The 12,152-nt window shown below is 37.2% G+C and overlaps 1 long non-coding RNA gene across 1 annotated transcript; it reads right to left on the bottom strand.

Moving 5' to 3' along the window:
* Nucleotides 1–5,440: 5,440 nt before the first annotated feature.
* On the bottom strand, nt 5,441–11,026 carry LOC309477022. Its single transcript, XR_014198470.1, has 4 exons — nt 10,905–11,026; nt 10,516–10,724; nt 6,738–6,784; nt 5,441–6,640 (listed from the first exon to the last, which is right to left on the bottom strand). It is a non-coding gene; the product is annotated as an uncharacterized lncRNA (long non-coding RNA).
* Between the last annotated feature and the right edge of the window lie 1,126 nt (nt 11,027–12,152).

Below are 12,152 nucleotides of genomic sequence, written 5' to 3'. Positions count from 1 at the left end.
TGATACATTTGTAAGGCGATTTGCTGAACAACATGGCAACAGACGCCTTCAGCTCCTGTGAGCTGTTTAATTAATCTGCTTTGTTTGATAAAACCGAGTAGCAGAGTCAAGTTTCAGTTAGTTAGTCTTCTGCGTTTATTTATAAAAGGTTATCAAAATGTTATTCTAAGACAATTGCTCTTTACTCCTAACTTGAATATTTTACAAGAGACAATATAAAATTAAAGTCAGACTTTTGTTTTGTTGGTGGGTGGTGCCATTTATGATCAGACAACCAGATATTTGTTTCTTCCATCCTACTTGAGTTTTAGTTCCACGTGCACTTTCCAATGCACTTAAATGCACTTCCACTTGCAAATTAAATTATTTGGAAGATATTGTTTTGTACTGGAGTGATGGCATTACCTGCTGTATTGTTTTTTATAGTGACTATACATTTTTGCACTGCTGTTCAATATGTTCAACTAACATTATTTTATAGATGTAAAATATATTCTGAAAACCAGATTTGTACTAATTGCACAATGATTTTTTTTTTTTTATCTACTTTTTGAAGGATATTGTGCTGTTCACACTGAATACAATAAAACAAAGGATAAAAGAGAATTTTTTTGGTTTTTTTATTCATTTTTTTTTAAGGAAAAACATGTGAAACAATGTTAAACACATAAATACAGTGCACCAGCAGCATATAACCTTACATTGTCAAAGTGGTTCAACAGTTACAATACACAGGAAAAAGGCAAACCGTGTGGTTATAGACCTATTCACACGGGATTACAATTACCTAGGGACCTCAAGTTAAAAGGTGCTTCTAGTCCTGTGTGAATCTACATGTCGGAGTTTGGAAAGTGTTTAAACAGCGTAATGAAATGTATTTTTACCTGTATATTTATGTCGGCAATTAAGCTAAATATCATGCTATTAAAGCATTACTCTGACCAAAATTGTTTTTTTTTATCCATTTAAAAAGTATAAAAGAGAAAATTACAGCTTTACAGACATGAACCGGACGTACAATCTCGTTGTCATGGTAACGTTAGACAAACCAACATGGCGGCTCTGAGGGAAAGTTTGGATGCATTTGTTGCAAAGTTTAGACGGAGGAGGCTGTTTCAGAGCGAACGGATTAAAGGAGAAAGGAAAGTGTTGTTTTATGATTACAGCATTATATATATATATATATATATATATATATATATATATATATATATTATAAATGTGCTCGTCGGACAAAGAATTATAATAACTTTATAGCTAAATAAGGAGCCAGGTGCCAACTCCTGTGGCTCCCAAGATGATGATTTTATTTATTTATTTATTTATTTTTTACAAAAGTTAAAATTTTATCTGAGTTAGAAACCCCCTACTTATAATATGGACAATGCTACTATTTCTATATAATTTTGGGAGGCTCAGCCTGCATCTAAACGGAAAAATTGCCTTGCGATCAAGCAAAACTTGCGTACCCCCGCTATAAACATTCGCCACCCCAGAAATTATCCCTGACCCTGCTTGCCACCCCGTGATTTTTTTTCTAGATCCGCCCCTGCCCTCCATTGAAAATGTATGTACGTTATTCTGTCCTTGTCCAGAAAGGTAATAAAGACATCATCAAAGTAGTCCATGTGACTACAGTGGCTCAATCTTAAGTTTATCAAGCGACGAGAATACTTTTTGTGCGCAAAAAGTAAACAAAAATAACGACTTTATTCCACTATTCATTTCCTTCTCTCTGGGCCTCGAGTTAGTTCCCGTAGTGTAATAGCGCAGCGCGTCTGTGTTGTACGTCACACGTAGGCTCACTATTGGCCGACGCTGGTCATGTGTGTGATGCGTGTGTACAACACTATTACACTACGTGAACTCACTTGAGGCCCAGAGAGAAGGAAATGAATAGTGGAATAAAGTCGTTATTTTTGTTTATGTAATAACGTACATACATTTTCAATGGAGGGACAGAAAGCTCTCGGACTAAATCTAAAATATCTTGAACTATGTTCCGAAGATGAAAGGAGGTCTTACGGGCTTGGAACGACATGAGGGTGAGTCATTAATGACATAATTTTTGGGTAAACTAACCCTTTAATCTACAACATGAACAAACATTTTGGCACAATTCATTACAAATTTATTTTACCCGTTACATTTGGATGTTTTACTTGCACGTTTTTATTTTTGAAAAATATGCATAAACACAGTACAATAAATAATGCCATGATATAAAAAAAAAAAAAAAAATTAACATTACAAAAATAAAATGTAGGGGTCATCACGATGTCATAATGCAAAAAAAATGCATTTATTATTATTATTATTATTATAATTATTATTCCTTTTGGTTTTTAGGGTAAATTATAACCTGGACACTCTTTCTATTAATTTCTCACACTCTTTCTATTAATTTCTCTCACTCTATTAATTTGGGTCTGGATCTGTATATCCAGTTAAGTCTAGTAGGGCTTTTTCTTCAGCGTGGCGTAGTCAACATGTGACATCTTTGGTTGCATCGCCAATGATTATTTGTGAGTGTTTCAAGGTTCAAGGAGTCTTTATTATCCCCGAGGGGTGATTCGTTGTGCAGCAGCATGTGACATAAGTAACACACAGATTATACAAAACAACAACCATACAATCAGTAAAAAACTATATAATTACATACACAGAAGTCCACAACTCACATTGACTTATTAAAACAACCTATAGCAGCAGGGACAAAAGAGTTTTTATGTCTATTTGTCCTGCATTTAGGCAGACTGAATCTGCGGCCCGACGGCAACAAAATGAAGCACCTGTTCAGGGGGTGACTTGGGTCAGCCAGGACTGATTGTGCCTTCTTGAGGGTCCTTGTCTCATATACAGAATTTAAGTCAGTCAGAGAGTTGTGGGAAATTTTGCCACACACATTAACTATATATTGCAGCCTATTCTTGTTCTTAAGCGTAAGGGGCCCAAACCAACTCACAAGGGCAAAAGAAAGAATGGATTCAATAAAACAACAATAAAACATCCTCATGAAAGTCTTATCGACATTAAAATGGCAAAAGTTTACGATAAAAAAAAACATGAGTTGATGTGATTTCTTACAGACAGCGTCAACTTGTGGCTCGAAGGTGAGTTTGTCATCGATTATAATACCAAGGTATTTATATTGCTTCACCACCTCTATAGCTTGATCATTAATAAGGGTAGAAGAGGGGGGGGGGGGGGGGGGGTGTGTGTTTCTTTCTAAAATCAATCAACATTTCATTAATTTTTGCCACGTTAATGTTAATAAAAGACGACTTACACCACTCTGTAAAATCATTTAACATAGCGCCATGCTCAGGGTCCTTGTGTGTCAGCAGCGACACTATTACCGAGAAAAAAGAGGACATCGGATAAAATACTATTCACTCTCACGTGTTGAGACCTGTTAGTTAAAAACTTCATCAACCAACAGATAAGACAAGGATTGATATTAAGGTACTCTTTAAAATCCCTGCTAAGATATGTGGTTGGATGCAATTAAAAGCTGAAGAAAAGTCAATAAAAAGCAGCCGCACAAAGCTCTTTGCACCCTCAAGATGTGTATAGATCAGGTTAAAAAGAGTACATGCTGCGTCTTCCACTCCCCGGTTCGGTCTGTAGGCAAATTGAAACGGATCTAGTAGATCCTGGACAGAGTTCAAAAGTTCGTCCTTCACAATCTTCTCTAACGTCTTCATAGTGAGGGACGTGAGCGCCATAGGCCTAAAGTCAATAAGAGACTCTGGAGCTTTATTTTTAGGCACCGGGACAATAATTGAGTCTTTCCAAATGCGAGGAACGGTGTGGAGATGTACGGACATTTAAAAAAAATTTAATAAAAATGTCTGCCAGCTGTTCAGCACTGTTCTTTAATATACGGCCTCCAATGCCATCGGGGCCAGGACTTTTCCTTTCCTTTACACCTCTGAAGATTGTCAGGACCTTGTTTCTGTCAACCTGGACTTTACCTTGCCCAGGGGCAACGTTATTAAAAACTGACAGCTCCTCACTAAAATCAAGAATATTAAAACGATTATAAAAAATGTTCAGGTCATTTGAGAGGGCAAGGTCTGACATGTCATTTAGGGAAATTGGACACTTCTTAGGCTGCATCCCCATCATGGCTTTCACACCCTCCCATGCAGGACGTGAGTTACCTGTGCTCAGCATGGTCTCAACTTTGTCCTTATAATTAAGTTTTGCAAGCTTGAGTTCCTTTTTAGCTTGTTTTTGAAGTACTTTGTATTGAGTCATGTTACCTTGATTGAAACTAATATTTCGATGATTAATTATGCTTTTGACAGATTTGGAGACCCATGGTTTATTATTTGGATATATGGAAATGGGTTTACGAGGGATGACTAGTCCTCACAGAAGGTGATGTATGCGGAGACAGTCTCTGTGAGCTCATCAATGTCCTTACATTCATTTTTGAATAGATCCCAGTCAGTGCAGCCGTAACATTCCTGTAGACACTGGATTGAGTCCTCTGACCAAACCAGAACCCACTTCCGTTCCTGCTTGTTTCTCTTCAGTACCGTTTTGTAAGACGGAACCAAATAAACAGAGTTATGGTCAGACATGCCGAGTGGAGCTCTGCTGTAGGATTTGTAAGCACCTTTGACGGATCCTTAACAGAGGTCCAAACTTTTGGTCCGTCGTGTTACGCAGGTGACATATTAATAAAAGTTACACAGGGACTTCCCTGGTTTACAGTTATTAAAATCGCCCATGATGAAATTTGGTGCTTCAGGATGAAATCCCCTGAAGCCACTGCACGCACTTCACCATAGCCCCAGTTGCTAAATCTGCATTAGCCTTCGGGTGAATGTAAACACGTGTGACGAATATCTGTGGGAATTCCCTGGGCAGAAAAAACGGGCGTAAAGACACAGACAAAAGTTCTATATCAGAGGTACACAATGTTTCTCTGATGATCACCGTATTGCACCATTTCTTATTTATATAAAGACATAAGCTAGGGTGACCATACCTCCTCTTTAACCAGGACATGTCTGGCCAGGATTTCGAGATCGCCCAAAATGTTCGGGATTATGCTTTTGCTTTCTACAGTCACCATTCATTATGTTTACATTGTTACATTATTTGGCACTGACACGTACGTGCCAGCTTTGCAGGTCATGCATTCTGCTTCACACGGATCCCGACCGAGACGAAACGCACATCAACCGATCACTTGTTTAGCGTTCATGTAAACACTACATTCAGATTCACCAATCGGAATTAATTCAGTCCTATTGAATCAAAAGGTGTGCATGTAAACAAAATGAATGGCGACGATAGAAAGCAAAATACGAATCCCGGATATTTTGGGTGATCTCGAAATCCCGGCCGGACATGTCCTGGAAAAAGAGGACGTATGGTCACCCTACATAAGCCTCCACCGAGTGATTTTCCCGTTCCCCAAACCCGTCCAGCTCAAGATCAGAGAGTGGATCCTGTTCTTTAAGCCATGTCTCTGTCAAAGCGAGAAGACAGGCATTTCTATTTTACGAAAGGAACTTTACTTTTGCCTGGAGCTCGTCCACTTTATTACGAAGAGACTGGACGTTGGCGAGGATGATTGAAGGAAGAGGTATCCGACGATGGCCTTGCCGCTTCAGTCTTTGCCGTACGCCACCGTGTCTCCCCCTTTTCCTCACTCCAATGATTATTTGTGTGTGTTTACACTTGCTTTAGACACCAGTCATGCTGATGGTGTTCCCCATAGCACATCATATAGTTGGAAATGATACAACATTTACTTTAATTACATGTTTGATTTTTGTCTCTTTGTATTAAAAAGTTTTGGCACCTCTGCAGGACAAGATACAGATCGTTTTAAAGCTTCACAGTCATAAACAGTAATGATCAATGATGCAAACACAATTCAAATCTGCTGTAGATCGGCTTTAGACATACAATATTTTAGTTGAATTCAGTTCAGTGTTGATTCAGTTCGGTTTAATAACGTGTAAAGATCATCAATTATAGTTCAATAGTTCACAAATCAGCTCTGGAGAAAACAGTGATGTCATCATCAGCTCAGTCCGGGTCTCATCCAATAGTGTCATAAGCTCTGAATATACAAGTATACTATACAAAACATTTCAACATTGCTGTTGTGTTGTTAAAGTTGCAGATCAAATATATTTACATTTATGCATTTGGCAGACACTTTTATCCTAAGCAATTTACATTGCATTTCAAGGTACACATTTACATTCTTATCAGTTCTTGCTTTCCCTGGGAATCGAACCCATGACCTTGGCGTTGCAAGCGCTAACACTGTTTGAAAATTCGATTTGGGAATCGAACCCATGAAACCCATCGTACCACTCTACTGTCAGAGCTACCGGAAAGCATATTAACACACAACCAGCAGTTTCTGTCAGCTTACAATCAAGATTACTGTAAAACTCAGATTCAGGTCAGATGTGTTCAGGGAAGCATGTCCTATATTCATGAAATACAAACATGTTTATATATATATAAATATAAAATCCATTCATACACATTCATCTTATATACAGTAACAGTGCATGTCTTAACCATGAACTTATTATTATTTGTTGAAAAAGGAACATGATGGAGAATATTTATCAGGTTAGATGAATCACACTGATGCTTTCTGAAAGGAGAAATACAGAAATATAACACAAAGATTAATATAACATCAGATTTCTGCTTCAGTTTTCAATATGTCTCTGTATTTGTGTGTGTCTCACCTTTTCTGTGACTAAAACATCACAATGAATCGGTGAAACATGAGAAACTGTGAATGAAGAACACAAACATCAGATTATAGCAATTCCTCAAACAGCGACAATTAATAAATCAGTGTCACTGATGGAAATAATCTGCCAAAAGCTTACAGTTGTGGATATACATTTACATACAAGTTTCAGAATCTACAAAATGTGGGTATTTTTAATGAAATTAATACGAATACGCAGGGGTGATTTTTATTTTGGGGATGCTCAGTCCCCATTGAGGGTAGGCTATGAAAAAAAAAAAATTAGTTTAGGGTCTAATTTTAACCTGCATATTAGCATATGGGAGAGTTTTATAATCCCTGAGGTCCCAAATGTGAGGTAATCGGGGAGTTCGGGGTTTCCCCAAGAAAATAAAAAATTTTCTGATCTACATATGTGCATTTTAAAATGTTTTTGAAGGCCCAAAAAAATTGGATAACAATATCTTTCAAACAAAGATTTAGAAACCATGTCAGTGGGACGTAGATTATTTCTCTCCATCACTCTCTTTTTCTCTTTGTTTTTCTCTTGCTCTGTCTCTTCCCCTCCTAAAGCTGAGCTTTTTTAATTTACTGAAGGCTACACATTGTATTATATTAACTCTCAATATTTACAGTACATATTCACTATTAATGTTCTTGTGCCTAATATGATGAAAACGGCTTTGTTAATGTGTCTTGTCCCTCACAATGACAGTAAACTAATTATTACATTACACCAAGTTCAAAAAAAGTTCAGTTCAAATGGCGAAATTATGACAAATTAAACAAATTTCATATGTTTTAAAGGGTGTTGAAGTGAACATGAATTAGTGTACCCTACACCTGATCACACATGTTTAAGGGGAGGTAGGCAGAAGTTAGACCTTAGAACAGGGAACGACAACTGGCGGCCCGCGGGCCAAAACTGGCCCGCCAGCAATATTTTCTGGCCCGCCGGATTATTTTGGAAGTCCTAAATGCTAGAGCCCTGCACGGGCCTCAAATCTAGGCCCGAGCCCGGCCCTGGCCCGAGACGCTCAGGCCCTAGCCCGACCCGTGTCCGACAGCTCATCAGAATTATCAGCCCGAGTCCGACCCGAGCCCGTTTTTTTTTTTTATAATTTTTTTTTTTTAAAGCGGCAGCCTGCCCTATTTGCAGCCATTACAATATGTCCGTTTTGTTCGTTATGTTTCTTTTCTTTTCATTTCTTTATTAAGTTAATTTAGACAAATGTTTGGAGCATAAAAAAAAAAAAAAGACGACCAAGCAAGCCGAGCCAACAGCGAGTAAAACATGTTTGATCAATTTAGCCTCTCAAATCAACGCTAATACTTTACTTGGCTACAATAAAATCCATAGATATAAAACACTTCAAGCATATCACACAGACAGTTAGTTAGTTTAATGTTTATTTATTAAACCACAGTGAGTAATTTTTTTTTTTTTTTAAATAGGCTACTGAGGCAGGCTCATGCTGCTCGCAACAGCGCTCGCAAACGAAATGAGATTAAATTAAATTAAATAAATCAAAAACAAACTTGCAGGTTATCTTACCTAAAAAATGCACCACAGAACATGGCCATTCTTTTTTCCAGTAGTTTCCAACAGTTAAACGGAAATAAAGTCAAATCAAACGAAAAGTTAGAACAGTCTCTACAGAGCATCGTGGAGAAAAAGAATAGCATCCACAGTGGAAGATTTTAACCCAGTCCTCTCTTCTATCACTCTGCGATTTTTCTCTTAATATTCTCCATTATTTGCACATGAGGTGAATCGTTGGTTGCGCTGACGGGAAACCTTCTGTGTGTGTGTGTGTGCGTGCGTGCGTGCGTGAGACTGTCACGATTATGAAAGTTATGAGGTTATTAAATGTCTTTCTATGTTTGTTTTTCTATCGTCGACGTCAACTTCTCATATTTTTTTAATTAATGTCTAAAAATATAAAAAGAAGGATAACCCAAAAAAGGCCCGAGGCCCGGCCCGCATGTGAACTATGACGTGAAAATTGGCCCGAAGCCCGGCCCTAGGGGCGTAAAAAAGTCGGGGCCCGTCGGGCTCGGGCTGAAATGCAGGGCTTTACTAAATGCTGCACAAAACTCTTCCACTACTTGAGAAAAGCCGTAGTCGTGCGGCGATTTCACCGCCGCATAAGCTGTGTGAAACACCCATAGGGAATCATGCGGCGCGGGATTACATTTTAAAGTATAACTGTGCGTTCACACCGGACGCGAATAGCGCGTCAAATTCGCGCCTGCCGCGTCTAGTTATACGCTTGACCACTTTGTGTCCATTCGCGCGTCAAAAGACGGTAGCGGTCAGAACTCTGGTGTAGGCTATTGGACGGAGCGGGCAGTCTGACTGACAATAGCCCACTCGCACTCCCGACATCTTTTGACAGCGTATCCGCACTTAATTCTGACCACCTGTACACCTGCTCTGAGGAGCTGTTTGGTACTGAAACCATTGTCAGTCAACAACATTCTTTTTTTGCAAGGATGTTTGAAATAGTTCGGCAGAAAATAGCCTACTTCATTTGTCAGTAGGGCAATATGATTTTCGTTTATGTTGCTTAGACATTTGAGTGATAGACTTTGTCCTATTTAATTTATGTTAGGCTATTTATATTTCATATTTTTTTTCTGTGGCATTTTTTTTTCTCTGCTGACAGTACAATGTTAAAATAGCCTAATATTTATATTGACACGAACACAATTTTTGTATAGCATTTATTATAGGCTACTTAATCTCATTCTTGCCGTTAGAGACATTTGAATGTGAGATTATGGAAACGAGATCAAAATTTTGTGGACCCGTCAGGTCGGGAAATAAAGCGGGTGAACACCGAGTGTATTTTAAGCGGTTGCTTAATAGAACCTTGTGGGAGCGGGACAGAAAAAAAACAGTCCCGCGCAGAACTCCTTAAACCTTAGGTGTGTATGTGTGTGTCCCGAATAAATAATAATAATACAAAAAAAAAGGAATAAAGTTCAAAAGTCGGACTGTAAGCGAAAGAGTATGATTGCTATTCACACCTTTATTAAAATGGCTGTAATCTGTTACCACAATAGTACTTGATCTGTTTAAAATGATTTCCTTGATATATGCCTAAGGTGTTAAATTAAAAAATCAAAATTAAAATTTGTCTAATCCAGTAATTATTTTTGTCTATTTTTGATCTGAGCACAATCAGAAAATCAGAAAACCCATTGTTATTAGTTTTTTCATTTTAGTTCAGGAAATAAATAATGGAAAAACAAGTCGTTTTTCATCTTTTTATTTTTCGTTTTAATTTGAAAAAACGATTGAACAAATGATCCACGGACGGTGACCCATCATATTCCGCGATTATAGGCCTATATAAAAGTATTTAATTTGTATCCATAGGCCTACTCTGTGTAGCTGGCCCGCCATCTACTGGCTAAAAAAAATATTGGCCCGCGGCCAAAGTTACTTGCCGACCCCTGCCTTAGAAAGTGCCTTTAGTGACGCCATGAGAATTAGCATAACAGGCTTTAACTGAATTTCACGTAGGCTAATAAAATATGTTTTCATATAGTTTGGTGAAATAGACAAGAAACAAAAATTCACATCTTTTTAATTAAAAAGAACAAAAACAAAACATATAAACTTATGACCACAAAGTTGCTTGTTGCTTATATACTGTATAGTGAATGAAAATTCATAGTTTTGAATTGATTGTACACATTCAGACACCAGAGAAGATGAAAACTGTTGATGCTGAATGATATTAAACATCATAAATACTCACAGTTTGGTTTTCCGCTATTAATGCTGTTTCGTCTGACTAGACTCGGCGTGTTTCTCTGTTTTGGTTCATTAGATTGTAACGTTTTGCCATTTTTATTCCCCATTTCTCTCTCTCTCTCTTGTCCACATGTGTAATTATCCTGTAGTTTGTGAAGCTCAACACATGTTCTCCGTGCTGTAATGTCTCATATATTCTGACTTTGGTAATATCTGTGCAAGAGAAAACAGTAGTTCAGTTCAGAGTGAAGTTTGACATCAGTTAATGATTGTTGAGCAATACAGGTTTACATTTCAGTTTCACTATAATAGAGACATTATTGTCTGGATTTAAATTAATTAATTAATAAAAATGTCTTTACAAAACAGTTAAATATAAAGTGTTTTAATTACCATGTGATGAGCAGAAGAGAGGAAGCATATCCGGCAGATCTGAGAGATATAAACCACATATAACCCGTCTACACTGGCTCCTGCTATGCAGAATCAGTCTCAGTCCTGCATAAACACTGGAATAACTCAATCACAGTCACAGTGATTCAAACCACACACTCCCACCTCAATACTTCCTGTTTTGTAACTGAAAGTGCAGAATCTGTTTGTTTCTTATCTTATATTCCTCTTTAAAACAACTTGTCACCATTATCTGCTCAGGCCATGATCACAAGTTTCAAAAACTCCAGTAAATGCTGAAGACACTCTTTACTGAACAACACAACATTAAACCAAAAAGGCACTTAAAACAACAAATAATAAATCTCTCTATATTTCTCCTCTGCTCTTGCTGGTCTCCTAATAGCTTTCTAATAAACCTGATATTCTATTCTATAAATATTGTGGCTTTGTGGCAAATTACTTGTCATATTTCTCATTTGTAAGTGGATAAAAGCATTTGCTAAATTAATACATGTAAAAATTACAGTAAATTTACAGTGTTTTGTCTGTGCTGTGTTTGTATTTAGTATTTTGCTGTATTTATTTTATTCATATCCATGCTTTGTATTTACTCAGTTGTTCATCTTTAGTGTGTTTGTAGTTGTGTGTATCATTAACTGATTACATATTACATATTAACTGATCTACAGTAAATATTGATTTATTTCTCCTGTTTTAATATATAACCAGATGCTAATAGTCAATAATATGACACAAATAAGTCATTTTATTCCATATAATTTCATAGTTCAGATCATTATCAATTTTTTTGTACATTTTTTATTTAATTTTCCTTTTAAATGTTTAAATTTGTAGCATTCACACTTTTTAAATAAGAATAATGGGTTACACTTTACTAAAGGTTCCATTCATCAACATTAGTTCATAACATGAACAATACTTCAGCATTTAATAATCTGTTGCGTCGGGACGTATATCTTATTTTGCAATATGTACATGTGAGTGAGATACAGTATGCCTGTGCTTGATGTTTTGCAGTGCTTTGGTTTATCCCCGTTCATCAACACACGTGACATTATGTTGATCTGCTGTGATTCGCTCATGTAGAAAAGCACAAGTTCTTCACATGCAGAGACTCAGCTGTGGTTCACTCATGTAAGATATAAAAGATTTCTTCACACTGCATCAGAGGGAAGGTCTTGCTGGTGAATGTCACACTGAACAGGGTTGTTGAGATATTTCTGC

This window comes from Leuciscus leuciscus (genome assembly GCF_965113295.1).
Source record: "Leuciscus leuciscus genome assembly, chromosome: 16".
Lineage (NCBI taxonomy): Eukaryota > Metazoa > Chordata > Actinopteri > Cypriniformes > Leuciscidae > Leuciscus > Leuciscus leuciscus.
This window is presented reverse-complemented; position numbering and strand designations above follow the sequence as displayed.